Source organism: Cuculus canorus, chromosome 3, assembly GCF_017976375.1.
Source record: "Cuculus canorus isolate bCucCan1 chromosome 3, bCucCan1.pri, whole genome shotgun sequence".
Classification (NCBI taxonomy): domain Eukaryota; kingdom Metazoa; phylum Chordata; class Aves; order Cuculiformes; family Cuculidae; genus Cuculus; species Cuculus canorus.
In genome coordinates this window covers 107,920,653-107,934,424 of record NC_071403.1, presented here as the reverse complement: position 1 = coordinate 107,934,424, position 13,772 = coordinate 107,920,653, and positions in this window count along the sequence as shown.

Genomic DNA, 13,772 nt, shown 5'->3' with positions numbered 1-13,772 from the left:
TAAAATTGTCCCCCTGCAACAGCAACTAATCACAAACTAAGTTAGCTGCATTTTTTGTGGCAGTTGGCCAGTGGCACTTTATGGAAACAGTTGCAGTGATACTTTGTTTAAATTACTGTCTTTCCTGTTGCAGAGTCTTGGGGTGATTTACTCATTTTTATGTTAGTAATATTGATACACTGACTTCTGCAATTGGCTCGGAAGCTACCCAACAATTATGAGTAGCTGAGGATTTAGAGAGGAAAGTGACAATTCCTGTATACAGTGAAATTAAAAAACACACACACAAACAAGAAACAACAAAAACCCAACGTAAATCTGCACCTGCAACCCCACTATTGTAGTAATAAAAGCCTGAACTGAAAAAAATAACCAGCCCCTCCTCCTCCCCTAAAAAACCCACCGATGAAGTTGCTACTAGTGATCCAGCCATGTTCAACACAACCATACCAGCTTATCTGGTTCTACGTATCTTCAGCCATCGCTACTTAAACACCTTCCACCTGAAATACCTAGAACTGCAGGTATGGATTCCAGAAAGGGCTGTGGGTTTTCTGGAATTTTCCTGGACGCCTTGGAGTGTGGTCCTATGGTGCTTTCTTCAAGTGGGCACAATAGTCCTGGTGGATGTGTTACATCTACTCCAGATCAGAAAATCCTGCAGTAATGTGACAATTAAAACTGTTTAGGAGCATTCATCTAGTGCAAACTTAAGAAGGAGCAGCTCTGACTGAAGTACCAATGTTATTTTTGCTTTTTTTTTCTGCTGTACATAAGGTTATGTTCTTATTTTCCAGCGCTTTTCCTTGTTACAGAGTCTCCCAAGCCCCTTGAAGAAGAAACAAATCAAACTGTCTTGACAACACAAAAAGAAGTAAGCTTTTCTGGCCCCTTCTATGTTTGTGTAACCCATGCATGTGTGACACTGGTAAATGAAGCACTAGAACTAAGAATGTGAAACAGTAATACTTTTTTTTTTTGAGGAAATATTTTACTCAGTTTCATGAAAATAAACAACCAGTCATTCTAGAATTATCTGAGGGAGCAATGTCCAGTTGGAACTTGAGTAAGAACAATCTGAGCTCTGTGCTTGGTAGCGCTACTGACCCATGATGTGACTGGGGGGTAAGCTACTTAGCTACGCACTCAAGTTACACACAGGCAAACGCCATCTATCCATTCTTTATATGTCTTATTAATTAAGATTAATTATGAGCTAGTTTGAATTGCCTACCAGTATGAGCCAAGAAAACAGTCACACGATATTGACTGGGAATATTGTAACCTAAGCAGGTCCTAAGGATGCGGTCATGGTTGTGAACATACTTTTTAACATATCAAGCGAAGTTCAGGTTTCTAGTTCATGGATAAAGGTATTCAACATGGCTGATGAAATATCAGCCCCCAGGTGAGAGAAATATTCTTCTTGCTGTTGTTCAGAAGAATGTGGCAAATCAGCAAAGTGGATTCAGTGATTTACTTGTGTTTTCCTACTCTTGGAAGAGGATACTTTTATAAAGAAATAAGAAGTCATTTGTAAAGCTCCTGACTGTGGCTCTGGTTTGAGAATTGCTGTTTTTCGAAATGGTAGGCCAGCTTATATAGTGCACTGTAAGATTACATACGAAGTCTTAAAGTAGTAATAAAAGTTACATTTTTCAAAATAAAAGAGCAGAGTGCTTCTACGGCAACACTTTCCAAGGGCAGTAAGGGCTTCATACAAAAGCACTATTAGACAGAATGTTAGTTTTGATGCCACCAGGGTGTGGGTATTGGCATTTTCAAGCAAAACAGTATTCTTGGTGCATCCATCACAAATCTTTGAGCATAAATTAATTACCAGTGCATGCTGGCACATAAAAACCCACAATTGAGATTGTGACCCCAAGGATCATTTGACGTTGTCTTTGTTTTAGAAGTGTTTGTCTTACTAAAGAGTTGTTTCACTGGATTTGTCCCTATACAACCTACCTGTGGCATTTTGGTGCTATTGAGAACCTTTCAAAACAGCCTCTGGACATCAGTGAGACTCAGGCTTTGTGCTAGAATGAGATTTATGTAAGCACCTGCTTGACCTTGTGTGACGTGCTTCTGTACCTCCTGACACCTGGGTTGGCTTGTTCCAGGAGTGTACTGCTTTCAGCCCCTTTTGCAGCCATTCCTACATGATCAAACGTTCATTCATGGAACAAGAAGGCAGGTCTTTTCAGCTGTTGTGGTTGAAATTCGGAACAATAGATGGGGGGACAGACACCTTAAACAATTGAACTTGGACCTGTGTGGACATCTAAGCAACACTTTTAATTAGTTGTCTACCAGATCTGATTTCTGTAAAATGTAACGATTTATTCTTGGGGAAGGGGTGGAGGGAGCTTTATGGTCAGTTTAGACTACTGCACACCACAGAATTTTTCTCCAGTCTTTACATTGCAATACATATTTCCCCTCATCCCTTATTTTGGCATCTGAAAAAATCAGGTTGATAGTGTTTTTTTCACCCATGTGGATGCTTTGAAGAACAGCATGTCTGGTGGCGAGGCATAGTTCTGAGCTGAGGCACTGCAGCTGGCATTAATTCCCCCATTGCCAGGCTGGCACTGCAGGAAGGCTGTCCTGTGGTCTTTAAGGAACTGCTAAAGCCAAGCCAAGGTCAAACAAAGCATTGACTGGTTGAAGAACATCCACAGCAGTAAGCAGTGAAATAGACTTCACTTCTTAAGCCTTTTTTACTCTTTCCATCAGCACCGGAAAAGCTGTCAGGTAAGACGAAGCCTTGGGAAGCATTTATGCTGCTTTTCCAGACTGGTCTGGTGTGTGTGCAGAAAGCTTGTGCAGATACATCAATGGATTCATACTGTATTTCCAGTCACAGAAATGTATTTGCAAGTATGGCCATGAGCAGGTGCCCCAGCAGAGCAGCGGTCAGGCAGGGAGCGGCGCGAGGGGCTGGAGCAGGGAGGGGCAGGCACACCTGGCTGCATTGTGGGGTTCAGGTGGTCCCTGACAACAGAGAATCAGCAATTTGGTGCATAAAAATGGACTAAAGCTTCCCAGAGAGCTTTTGAGAGGTGTCTCTGGGGAACACACATTGGTCACTCAGGGGTGTATTACTGCAGGACTTTGCTGGAAGGTGGGCTGAGCCTCCAGGTGCTGCTGGCCTGGAGGTGAATCATAGAGTCATAGAATAGTTAGAGTTGGAAAGGACCGTAAAGACTATCTAGTTTCAACCCCCCTGCTAAAGCAGGCTGCCCAAGGCCCCATCCAACCTGGCCTTGAACACCTCCAGGGATGGGCATTCACAACTTCCCTGTGAAGGAGGAGTGAGGATGTGCTCTGTGAGGTATCAGTTTCACACTGCTCTGTGTCAGAAAGAGGGTTCGTGTGCCACATGCAATGTGTACTGTGATGGATGTTTCACAAGCCTGTGTGTCTGCTTGTGGCACTGTCAGTGTTCAGATAAAAGAGAAAATCTGCAAGCCGAGCCTAGGAAAGCTAACCAAAGGTAATTAGAATTTGGTAACTCCTGACGAGGAGGCATGTTAAGTCTTGAGCCTGTAACTGCCTACATGCAAATCCCTGTGCAGGCTTTGACTCCCCTCAAGGCCTGCAGCAGGGCTTGGAGGATGCCCCAGAGCCACCTTCTGTCACTGCCGCATCCTCCTCTGGGGCACTGGTGCATGTGGCAGGTGACAGTGAAATGAAAATGTTTTTTTTCTTCTTTCCTTACTTCAAAAAAAATTTTTTTCTCGTGTTCACAAACTTAAATTCATATGGAAAAATCTGGGGTAGAAAAGACATTTCAAATGTAATACCTACATACTGCTGTTTTCTTTTGGGAAGAGTTTGTAGCTCTTTGTTAAGCAAATGAGTGCTAATATCAAGCTAGGACGCAGTGAGAAAACGTTGCTGTAGCTTGGTTTGTTTTAACTGCCAATATGTTATTCAGTTTCCTCCATCACTGCTTACAGTACTTAGTTAAAATCCTTGCTGACTGACCTCCGTTAAAGTCATGGGGGAGGTGTGGGGTGGTCACCAGGTGCTGCGAATGAGCACAGCTCCATTGGCAGCGCTCTGCAAGGGCAGCTAACGCTGATTCCCAGCAGCTGAGATCTGCTTCATCCATTGGCAGCCTTATAGGAAAGCCAAGGGGTGTTGTATTTCTTTTCAATTGGTGGGGGGTTCTTTAGTCTTTAAATTTAGACCAGAGAAGGAATTTGAATGAAGGAGCTTTTCTTATACCAAGCAGAAGCAGCAGAACAGAAGCAAATGTTTGTTATATCTATAATGGTATTGGGTAAAGGCAAACAGGCTTATTGAGATTACCTGCAATCGTGGTTTCTGTGTTGTGCTGGATTTACTCAGGTAGGAATGTCAAGAATCTTGTCTTATTTTGAATGCCAAATTGTAATTATAATTGCAGAAATTGCATGGGGACCACAGATTCTGTGTCTCTGTGTGTATATACATATAAAAATATTTGTGTGCAATATATATCCATAAGTTTAATAGAGGAATAAAAATAGATATGACCTGCTGTATTTTGTAACTACAATAAGCAACTTGGTTGCTTTGAACCTTCTGAAATTTCTAGCCACGTGTGAAGAGAAAACTTGAGAAAACCTCTGCCTGCAAATCCTTTTAACTTCTAAAAGCAGAGTAAAACTGCCTCATAAGAGGGAATTGCCACAGTTCTGCACTTATTTGGGCCCCCCTCTGTGAGGAAAGACAGAAAAATATCTGTTGAATAGAAGATACCTTGTATGCTGGAGAGGAAATGCTAGGTGATAACCCTACTAGAGACTGCAGGCTCATTTTGATGCAGAGCTGACAGTTCCTATTGAAAGCCCTTTAGATGTTCAACTTGGGACAGGCAGGTGGTGAAGGAAAAAGTAAAAGATGCTGTAAATAAATTTCTTTCCCTTGGCTCCTTGACCTGTGAGCCTGAGAACTCCAAAGGGTTTACTGAGTCTGTAGGAATCAACTTGTTGTCTGCTAGCCCTGTCTCTAGGGCAAGTGGTTGTAATTGATATCCCCAAACCATTGTATTTTCTAGGAAGTTTGTGGCTGAAGGGGAGGGGTGAGGGGGAAGAACTTTATGTACGTGGAGGTGGGGTTTTGTCTTTTGAGGGTGCTTTTTGGTAAGTAAGGGTTATAGTTTGAAGAGAAATCCTCAAGGAGGCTTGCTTAATATGGTCTATGGTATGTTTGATTTTCTTTGGTTTCCTGCACTCAGTACTCACCAAAAAGTAAAGTGAATCTTGTGGGAGTGGGAAGGGAAGCAAAATTTCAGGCAAGATTGAAGCAATCTTGAATACTAAGTGTGAAGAGATTGAAGTGCATCCCTAAACAGCTCCTGCTGAGACTCTAATGGATGGTCCACTCACCCGTATTATACTGAATCTCTCCCAGTTTTCTTGCCAAGTGGTATTTTCAGTTGTACTCCAAGTAACAAGAAGTGAAATTGTAACCTTGAACCAGCAAGCTTTAGAGCTAGTATTATAGGGGCTGTGAAGTGCTTTTTCTGCCAAGGAGGTAGGTGGGGCATTTGTCGGAACCATAGGGCTGTCAGCTTGAACTGGGACAATAGGGGTCCCGTGGCCAGAAGAGAAGGTGTCCATAAAAGTTAAGTCCTCTGCAGAGCTGTGTACATCTCCAGGACTTCAGTTTCCAAGGTTGTTGGCAAACTGTTTTTCAGTGTTGATCTTGTGTGAATCCTCTCTGGCGTTGGCTTTGATTTTTTTTTTTTATTTGGAATCTTCCGACACATGGCAGTCAGAAACAGACAAGCTTGGATCCTCAGTTCAACACTTGCTTTCTGCTTTGGTATCTTCATTATTAGATACAGCCTCCAACATATTTAATGCTTAATGCATGCAGTATGTACAACTAAGGGGAGGTAATGCTGTATTTACTGAGTTACTCAATTATTGTTTTACCAAACTACTTCTAATTGCGTACCTATTTTATCAGGTGGGGTTCCTTCTTATCTCCAGCATAGACTTTAGCAACTAAGTGGAGCACCTCTTTTTTTTCAGTCTTCTAATAGGTAGAAGGTAGTATTTCACTCAATATAATTACGATAAAATATAATGGATGTGGAAACTTGGGTAGGGTGCAGCCCACTTGCCCAAGTCTGCATTTTCTCTTTTCCAGAGACATGATAGATTTCCAGTTGTTTTTGACAGATTTCGTAAGGATGTATCTCATATTCAGAGGCAGGTTGAATAATTCTTCATATTGCGGGCATCACAGCAGCCTTGGAGAGACGTGTGATCTTTCAGCACAGGCAAAAATTATCTATTACATTTTGCAGAATAGTTTAGAAACTTTCTAGTATGAAAGGATACCCTTCTCAGGATTGCTACGTGTAGAGCACTTTACGCCAGTATTTGTGTGCCATAACCCTTTGCAGCAATCTTCTTTGGCACAGTATTTACCTTACCTCTTTTATTTTTGAGAAATATTGCATAAGCCTTTTAATACTTTTATCCTACAGTTGACACTTGCCAGTTGCTTCATATATCTTGTACTTCGCGTTCTTCTTTATTTAAAACTAAACAACATAAGCCCTCAACCCAGTCTTTGATGTGAAAAAGCATCCTGGTGCCCTGGAGTTCAGTAAAGATTTTCCTGCTCTTTGTAAGTGGAGTGTTCTCAGGTGTGATAGTGAGTAAAGTGCCATAAAAATAACTGTAATTATCTCCTGGGTTGTTTTTTCTGCCAAAAAGGATGTGAAGTGACAACTGATTAATGCCCTGGGGTAGGGCTAGCCAGTGCAAGGGTTCAGAGAACACAGTTTGCAGGTTACAAAAGCCACAGTTTCTAAACTGGCAGTAAGACTTAGGGGTTGGGGGAGTCAACAGGTTTTGTGGTGTAGGAAGAAAAACAGTACATTTCCACTGCAATGTTATCAGCATGACAATTCAGTAAAGAACTTAGAAAAAAACTTAGAAAAATCATATTAAAAACATATGGAACATGTTAACTTTGAATTATATTTTTCTTATCAGTTAATCCTTTTTTTTTCCTTAACCATCAATTAAATTTAAATATACATATATATGTATAAATGCATCATCACTATTCTTCCCATGAACAGTGACTACGTGGCAGCCCGTAGGTCTGTCCAAATAAGCAGATAACACAGAGAGGACACAAGTAGAGGAAACGGTGATGCTGGGCTGCTGCTAAGTTGCCAGCCACGTGGTTCCCTCTCTGACAATGTGTGAGCCTTAAAAAAGAAAGAAACAAGAAACTGTGATGTGTGCCATGATTTCTGCTTTGTCTCTCTGTGGTTCCCAGCTGTGGTTCAGCTGGGACAGAGGGACGCTGAGGAGTCTCGGCAGTGTCAGGCAGTGGTTGCTGAGGTGCCTGGGGCACAGCATTCATTCTAGGAACACCAAGTTTTGTTGATTCTACAATTAAGTGTGATGGGATTTTAATTTGCTATGTACTCATTTTCTTATTTCCTTCATTGTTGGCATTCAGACCCAATTTTGATGAAAAGATTGCCTCAGATCTTGAACACTTTCCTGGAGCTGAAAGTTGGATTAGCAAAGCACTTCCCTAGGATCTCCTCCTTAACACCTGGCCCTTTCCCTAGGGAAGACATGGGCTTACTGTGACGGCTGTGGATCAAAATATGCACATAGGTTTCATGGTAAGAGGAATCCCTGTTAAGAGTGTTTGCAAAGGGCTTCAATGTGTTGATGTGGTGTAACTCTTAGCTCTTCAATTTCTGGGTTGAGGAGTGAAATTCGTGAGCCTGCTTGGAATTCCAGCCACAGTAACGAACTGGGAGAATTAAGATATCTTCCAGTGTAGCAGCAAGGTGTGTTTTTCTAAAGGTCTGCAGCCTTCTATGTTAGAACAGCTAAGGTATCATGTATGTCTGCATCCTGTGAGGTATTCAGTCTGAACTCTAACCCTGGCAATGAGCCCATTCCCTGCAGAAACTGACATATCCACCGTTAGGAAGTGAAAAGACTTGTCTGCCCCAAAGTGCCACCCTTGGCTCAGGTGTACGAGTGCCACCCGGGCTTGTTTTATGTGTTTGCATTTCATCGGACATTAACAGTAGTTTTTAATTTAAGGGATTGTGTTTAACTGTTGGTGACTGTGAGTTGGTCCCAAACAAGATCTTCTGCTCAAATCACCTTGTGTTTGGGTATTGGCCACAGCAGTATTTACTGTTTCCTGAAATGCAAGGAAGGAACAATGCAAACATGCATCTGTGTGGAAGATGTTTGGCAATATGATGTTTTTCTAGGATAACTCCTTATTATTGAATGATTATTGCCAGGACTCTGTTGAAATTCTTTCCTGCAAAAATATGAAACATAGCTACAATATTTGTATTTCTTCACATGAAAAAATTCACAAAAATCACAAAAGATAATGGGCAGGTTGTTAGGGTTTGTTTGTTGATTTTTTGTTTGTTTGTTTAACGAGCGTTGGAGAATAAATAACTTTGTAATGTCAGTAACTTTACTTTCAGGTTTTTGGGTGCATGGGAGTTAGGTGCCTAAATGCCTTCTATGGGATATGGCATTAAAAACTTGAGAGCTCCACCCTGAGCAGGAGCAGAAATATGTTGGGAGCATTTAGTGTTGTGCTCAAGCATAATACTCAAGTTTTGCCCTGCTAACGTAATCAATTTTCAGTTAAAAGGAGAACCAGTTGAACTTCCTTGCTAACAAGGAATATCCTTCCTCAACTCCCACAAAGCTTGGGCTTATTTGCAAACATCAGAACTAAGGAAACCTCAGGTGACGGGGTTCTGTAGAATGAAAGTATCTCTGTGGCTTGTTCTACAAGAACACCACTCAGTTCCATTGCAGCAGTTGGATGCTTGCCAAGATTTGTCTTTTCCCAAGCAGCCATAGACACAGATGTAGGTTTCTAGTCATTTATGTTTTAAATACAAATGTGGAAAGAGCCTAGGGTCTGGTGTTGCTGCAGCCAAGTGGTCTGTCTGCTCTTGCTTGGTTTCTCTGTTGGTGTAGGGTAGCTCTATAGCTAGCGCAAGCAATTCATCGTAGGTATTGACAACGATACAGGGATTTGAAATTAAATTTTAGATACTGTTCTACCTCTGAAACTACATTTTATATTCTCTCATGACCGAGGCTGTAGCTGGAGAGTGAAAAGGAGAAGAATTTGCTAACTGGGATGCAAATGGAAGCTTTTTAGGGGCTTAAAGAGTTTACATGATATACTATTTTAATTGGTGTAAACCCTTCCAGCAAGGAGGCAGATGGGGGTTTACTGAGCTTGGAATTAATTAAAACCATGCTGAAACTTTTCTAACAGGTGCTAAATGTGACATAGTGTGTGGTCTCGCTGAACAGGGTTGGCTTGCCCCTATAAATGGGGAAGTGCAACATCAGATGTTTCAATGCATGCACATGGATAAACAATGCTTTTATGGTGTATTAAGAGCAGTTTGGTTTATGGCTCTTTAGATGCATCTTAAAATCTCGTTCTATGATGACTTTAGCAGAGCTGTCCAATTTCCCAGATGTGACTCTAAAGCAGGATGAGGGTTGTACCTGTTTTTTATTAACTATGTTACAAGCTAAAAATAAACCACGTCTCAGACAGCTGACAGCAATGTAGACCCTCAATGTGTTTCATCAAAAATATATAATTCTCAGGGGCATGGAGGCAGAGATCAAGCTCTTTTTGCCTCCTTGAAGCCCTTTTGCTTGTCTAGGGATGAAAGTAGCCCAACAGTCTCTTAAATTTACTGATACACATCAAAGTGTGCCTTTGTCGAGCCTTGCAGGCTACTGGCAAAGAAGCTTTCTGCTAGTGTGTATAAAAGGATCTTGGGGTTGTGTGTCAAAACTTGACAACTGCAAGTGCAGAATTATGAGGGTGGTCTGATTTTTCAGACCAGTATAGGGATGTGGTGATTCTTTCTAATCTGTTATTTAATCACGTCTGGATGCCTTTGTGAAGAATGGACTCAAACCAACATGGAAGTTAAACTTTCAAGATGGAAATTCATAGGACTTCTACAGGAGTGCAAGCTAATTACCGAGCCCTGGTTTAGGGCCAATCCCTTGAAAGAAGCATTATAAAAAAATCTAGCCTGGCCAGAACTGGGCAAATGAAAAGCAATATCCTAGAAGAACACAGGCCTTTTTATTTTTATTTATATCTTTACTATGTAAGCCTACACTACTACTGAAACCTGCTTCCCCAAGAGTCATGTTTCACTGATGTGTCTTTTCTAATACTACTGCTATTTAGTAGTCAAAACTGAAAATGCAGTAAACCACATGCATTTAAATGGGAAACTTTTTGTGCCTCTTAATAAATTTGGAGACAACTTTTGTGGAACAGCTTAATAAAACTTGTTTTTGTAAACATCTGTAAACCTATTTTTGTGTTGGATAGAAAAAAAAAACCTCTATAAAATCTTAAGTGCAGTTTTGATACTTGTTTTTGATAACAAAATGTTTTCTGGAAGCTGGGAAAGTAAGCCTTGTGCAAATGATTTTGATCAATAGCTGAACAAGGATGAGAGAGCAGAGGGGAAAAAAAGCCAACTAGCCACAAATCAAATGCTAGAAAGAAAAAGGTAGAGTTCTAATTTCTAGCTATTTTTGAAGTGCTGTTCAGTGACCTGAATTTTCCTGTCCAGATCTGGATTGACATAAGCTGTACTGTGTTTCCTGTCTTTAAACTATAATTTTCAGTATGCAGTAAATTAAAAAATATGCTGCAAAATGTAATGGCCAGATTTGGCACTTAGGTGTTTGGAAACATGTTGTTCTGTAGCTTTCATCTCTTAAATCCTGATTACAAGGTTTGACTGAAGACACACCATGCAATTGCTGTTGTTGTCTTGATATTTGGAAACATGAGAATAGACAACAGTACTTTGCAAGGAATTTCTTTTTATATGCTGGGGGGGAAGCTTAGATTCTTTGGTGTTTATTTTAATGGAGATAAAACAACTTCTGTGCTGAAAGTTGGTTAGCAAACATGGCACTATTAATTACCCATGGCTTAAATTGCAAGGCTACTTAACTAACTGCAACAGGTAAAGTCACTACCTGTAGTGCATGATTGTTACTTCATGTGTTGGAGATGTTGTGATGTTTAGAACTTTAAAAGGATTAAAACCTTCAAAAGATGTGGGCATTTTCGCCCACAATGGGTCATACACACCCTGTGGTCAATAGGTAGAGAGAGGTGATTCTGCCCCTCTACTCCTCTCTTGTGAGACCTCACCTGGACTACTGTGTCCAGTTCTGGAATCCTCAACATAAGAAGAATATGGAACTGTTGGAACGGGTCCAGAGAAGTGCTACAAGGTTGATCAGAGGGCTGGAGCACCTCCCATATGAGGACAGCCTGAGAGGATTGGGGTCATTCTGCCTGGAGAAGAGAAGGCTCAGAGAAGATCTTATAGCGACCTTCCAGTACCTGAAGCGGCTACAGGAAAGCTGGGGAAGGTCTTTTTACAAAGGCTTGTAGTGATAGGACTAGAGGCAATGGGTATAAACTGGAGAGGGGCAGATTTAGACTAGACATAAGGAGAAAATTCTTCACCATGAGAGTGGTGAGGCACTGGCACAGGCTGCCCGGGGAAGCTGTGGATGCCCCATCCCTGGAGGTGTTCAAGGCCAGGTTGAAGGAGGCCTTGAACAACCTGATCTAGTGGGAGGTTTCCTTGCCCATGGCAGGGGGAGTGGAACTAGATGGTCTTTTAGGTCCCTTCCAGCTCAAATCATTCTACGATTCTATGATTCTATATATGTGTACATTGGTCCTGGTGTTTAAGGAGTGATTCTTGGTTAGAGCCTTTGCTTGAGAAGCATCCTGGACCAATCCTGCTCCTGCAGGTAAGCAACCACCTCTTTCCTGAAGTTAAGTGGAGAATTCTGCACCTCTCTGTGCTGGCCTAGGTCGTCAAAGAGAGTTGGCAGTACATGCAGATCTTGTTAGATCAGAAAACAGAAATATCTGGGGAACAAGTGATTTACTGGCAGGAAAGCCTGTGACAGACCATCCCGGGCAGATAGATCCTCTCCATTATGTCCTGAAGGAAGGAGCAAATGCACATAAAATCACATAAAATCCAGCTCAAACCAGCAAGGGATGGGCAGTAATGACTCTCTTGTATGGCCTTTCCCTCCTCCTCCCTCTGAGAATGCTTCTTGAAGGGAAGGCTTTTCTCATTCAGTGGAAGGGCTGAGGAAAAGCTCTTCCTTGGAACAGCAGTGGATTCCCCAAGATGTGATGCCCATACAGGTTTAGCTTTAAGAGGAGAGCAAAGGGAACTAGTGATGAACATGTTATCTGCTATGTGCTTACTGTAAAATAAACAAAAAATCTAAAGGAAAAAAACCATAGTGTGGTTGGTAGTTGTTATTATTGTGAAAGTAGAATGACCAGACCAGCTCCAGGTGGACTTATTTGAGGACAAGATTGGACTAGATGATCTCTGTAGGTTCCTTCGCATCTCAACCATTCTGTGGGTAAATTGGATTAGACTCTGCAACATGGCCTGGTTAAAGCAGTGTGGCTTTGCTTCCTCACTGCATAGGGAAATGTGTCCCACCAATGTAAGAGTATTGTTTTTTCTAATCTAATGGCATCAGTGGAGATATCATGTAGCTTAACACATCTGTTTCTAAGCAGAGCAGACCTAAATATCTGTCTCTCACATATGGCAAGTAGTCAGGGAGGGACATGGTGCATCAGTAACCTAAACAGCAGGTGTTCAGTATGAGCAGGCTCTCTAGTCAGGGACCATAAAAGGGCAGATGGGGTGAATTGCCCTCTGCAGGGCCATGGATGTCTACCTTCATCGATTACAAGCTGTGGTCCCTTGGCTACCCTGAGGAGCCTTTGTACCTGGGGATGGGGCAAATTACCATTAGTGGCTGCTTGTGTTCTTTTTCCTCATTTTTATTCTTCTCAGTGTGGTGAAACATTTATTTCTATTTTCTCTGGCCTGTTTTTTTTGATGTTTCTCCTCTACTGTGTTCTGCCTCTCGCTTTTCAACTTCCCCTATTTGCCCTGTACTTATTCCTCTGCACAGAAAGAATATTCTTTGCTATTGAGTCTGGATAGCTTCTGCTTCTGTTGGTGTATTATCAAACCTTGATGGGTTTCCCCAAAAGGCAGGAAGATGCCTGTTTAGAAAAATAAAAATAAATGCGTATGACTTGAGTTCAGTGAAATAGCTGACAAGAATTCTTTTGCCAGATAAAGTTGTGTGTATCTGGGGGAAACATCTGAAGAAAGGAGAGAGATGACAAGGAGGAAATGGTTTATAATTACATGAAGACCTTGACTGTATATTACATGTATATTACCTTGACTGTATATTACATGAAGACTTTGACTTCCTGCATCGTAAGGGTGCAGGAAGGAAGCCCTGCTAACTGGACCTTTGCTAGGGAAAACATTGCAGCTTAATTGAGGTACAGTTTGGGGCTATAAGGAGAGCTAAAGAGGTCCAGTCACTTCAAGTAACTGACTCTTCATAAACCCTAGATTACAGTACCTGTGTCTTGACAGAAAAAGTTTGTCGTCAGTATCCAATCCTCACGTCTGTTCTGTTTTCACAATTACAACCATTTGAACAATTGATGGAGTGTCTATTTATTCCAAGAACTTCCCTAAATGTTTTTGTTCTGCTGTATAGTTTCATGGTTTTATGCCCAATGAAAACTGCTGTATGTGCTTAACTCTAGAGACAGAGTTGCAGGCTGGAGCTATTTACTCAAGCAGAAAAGTATTGTATTAG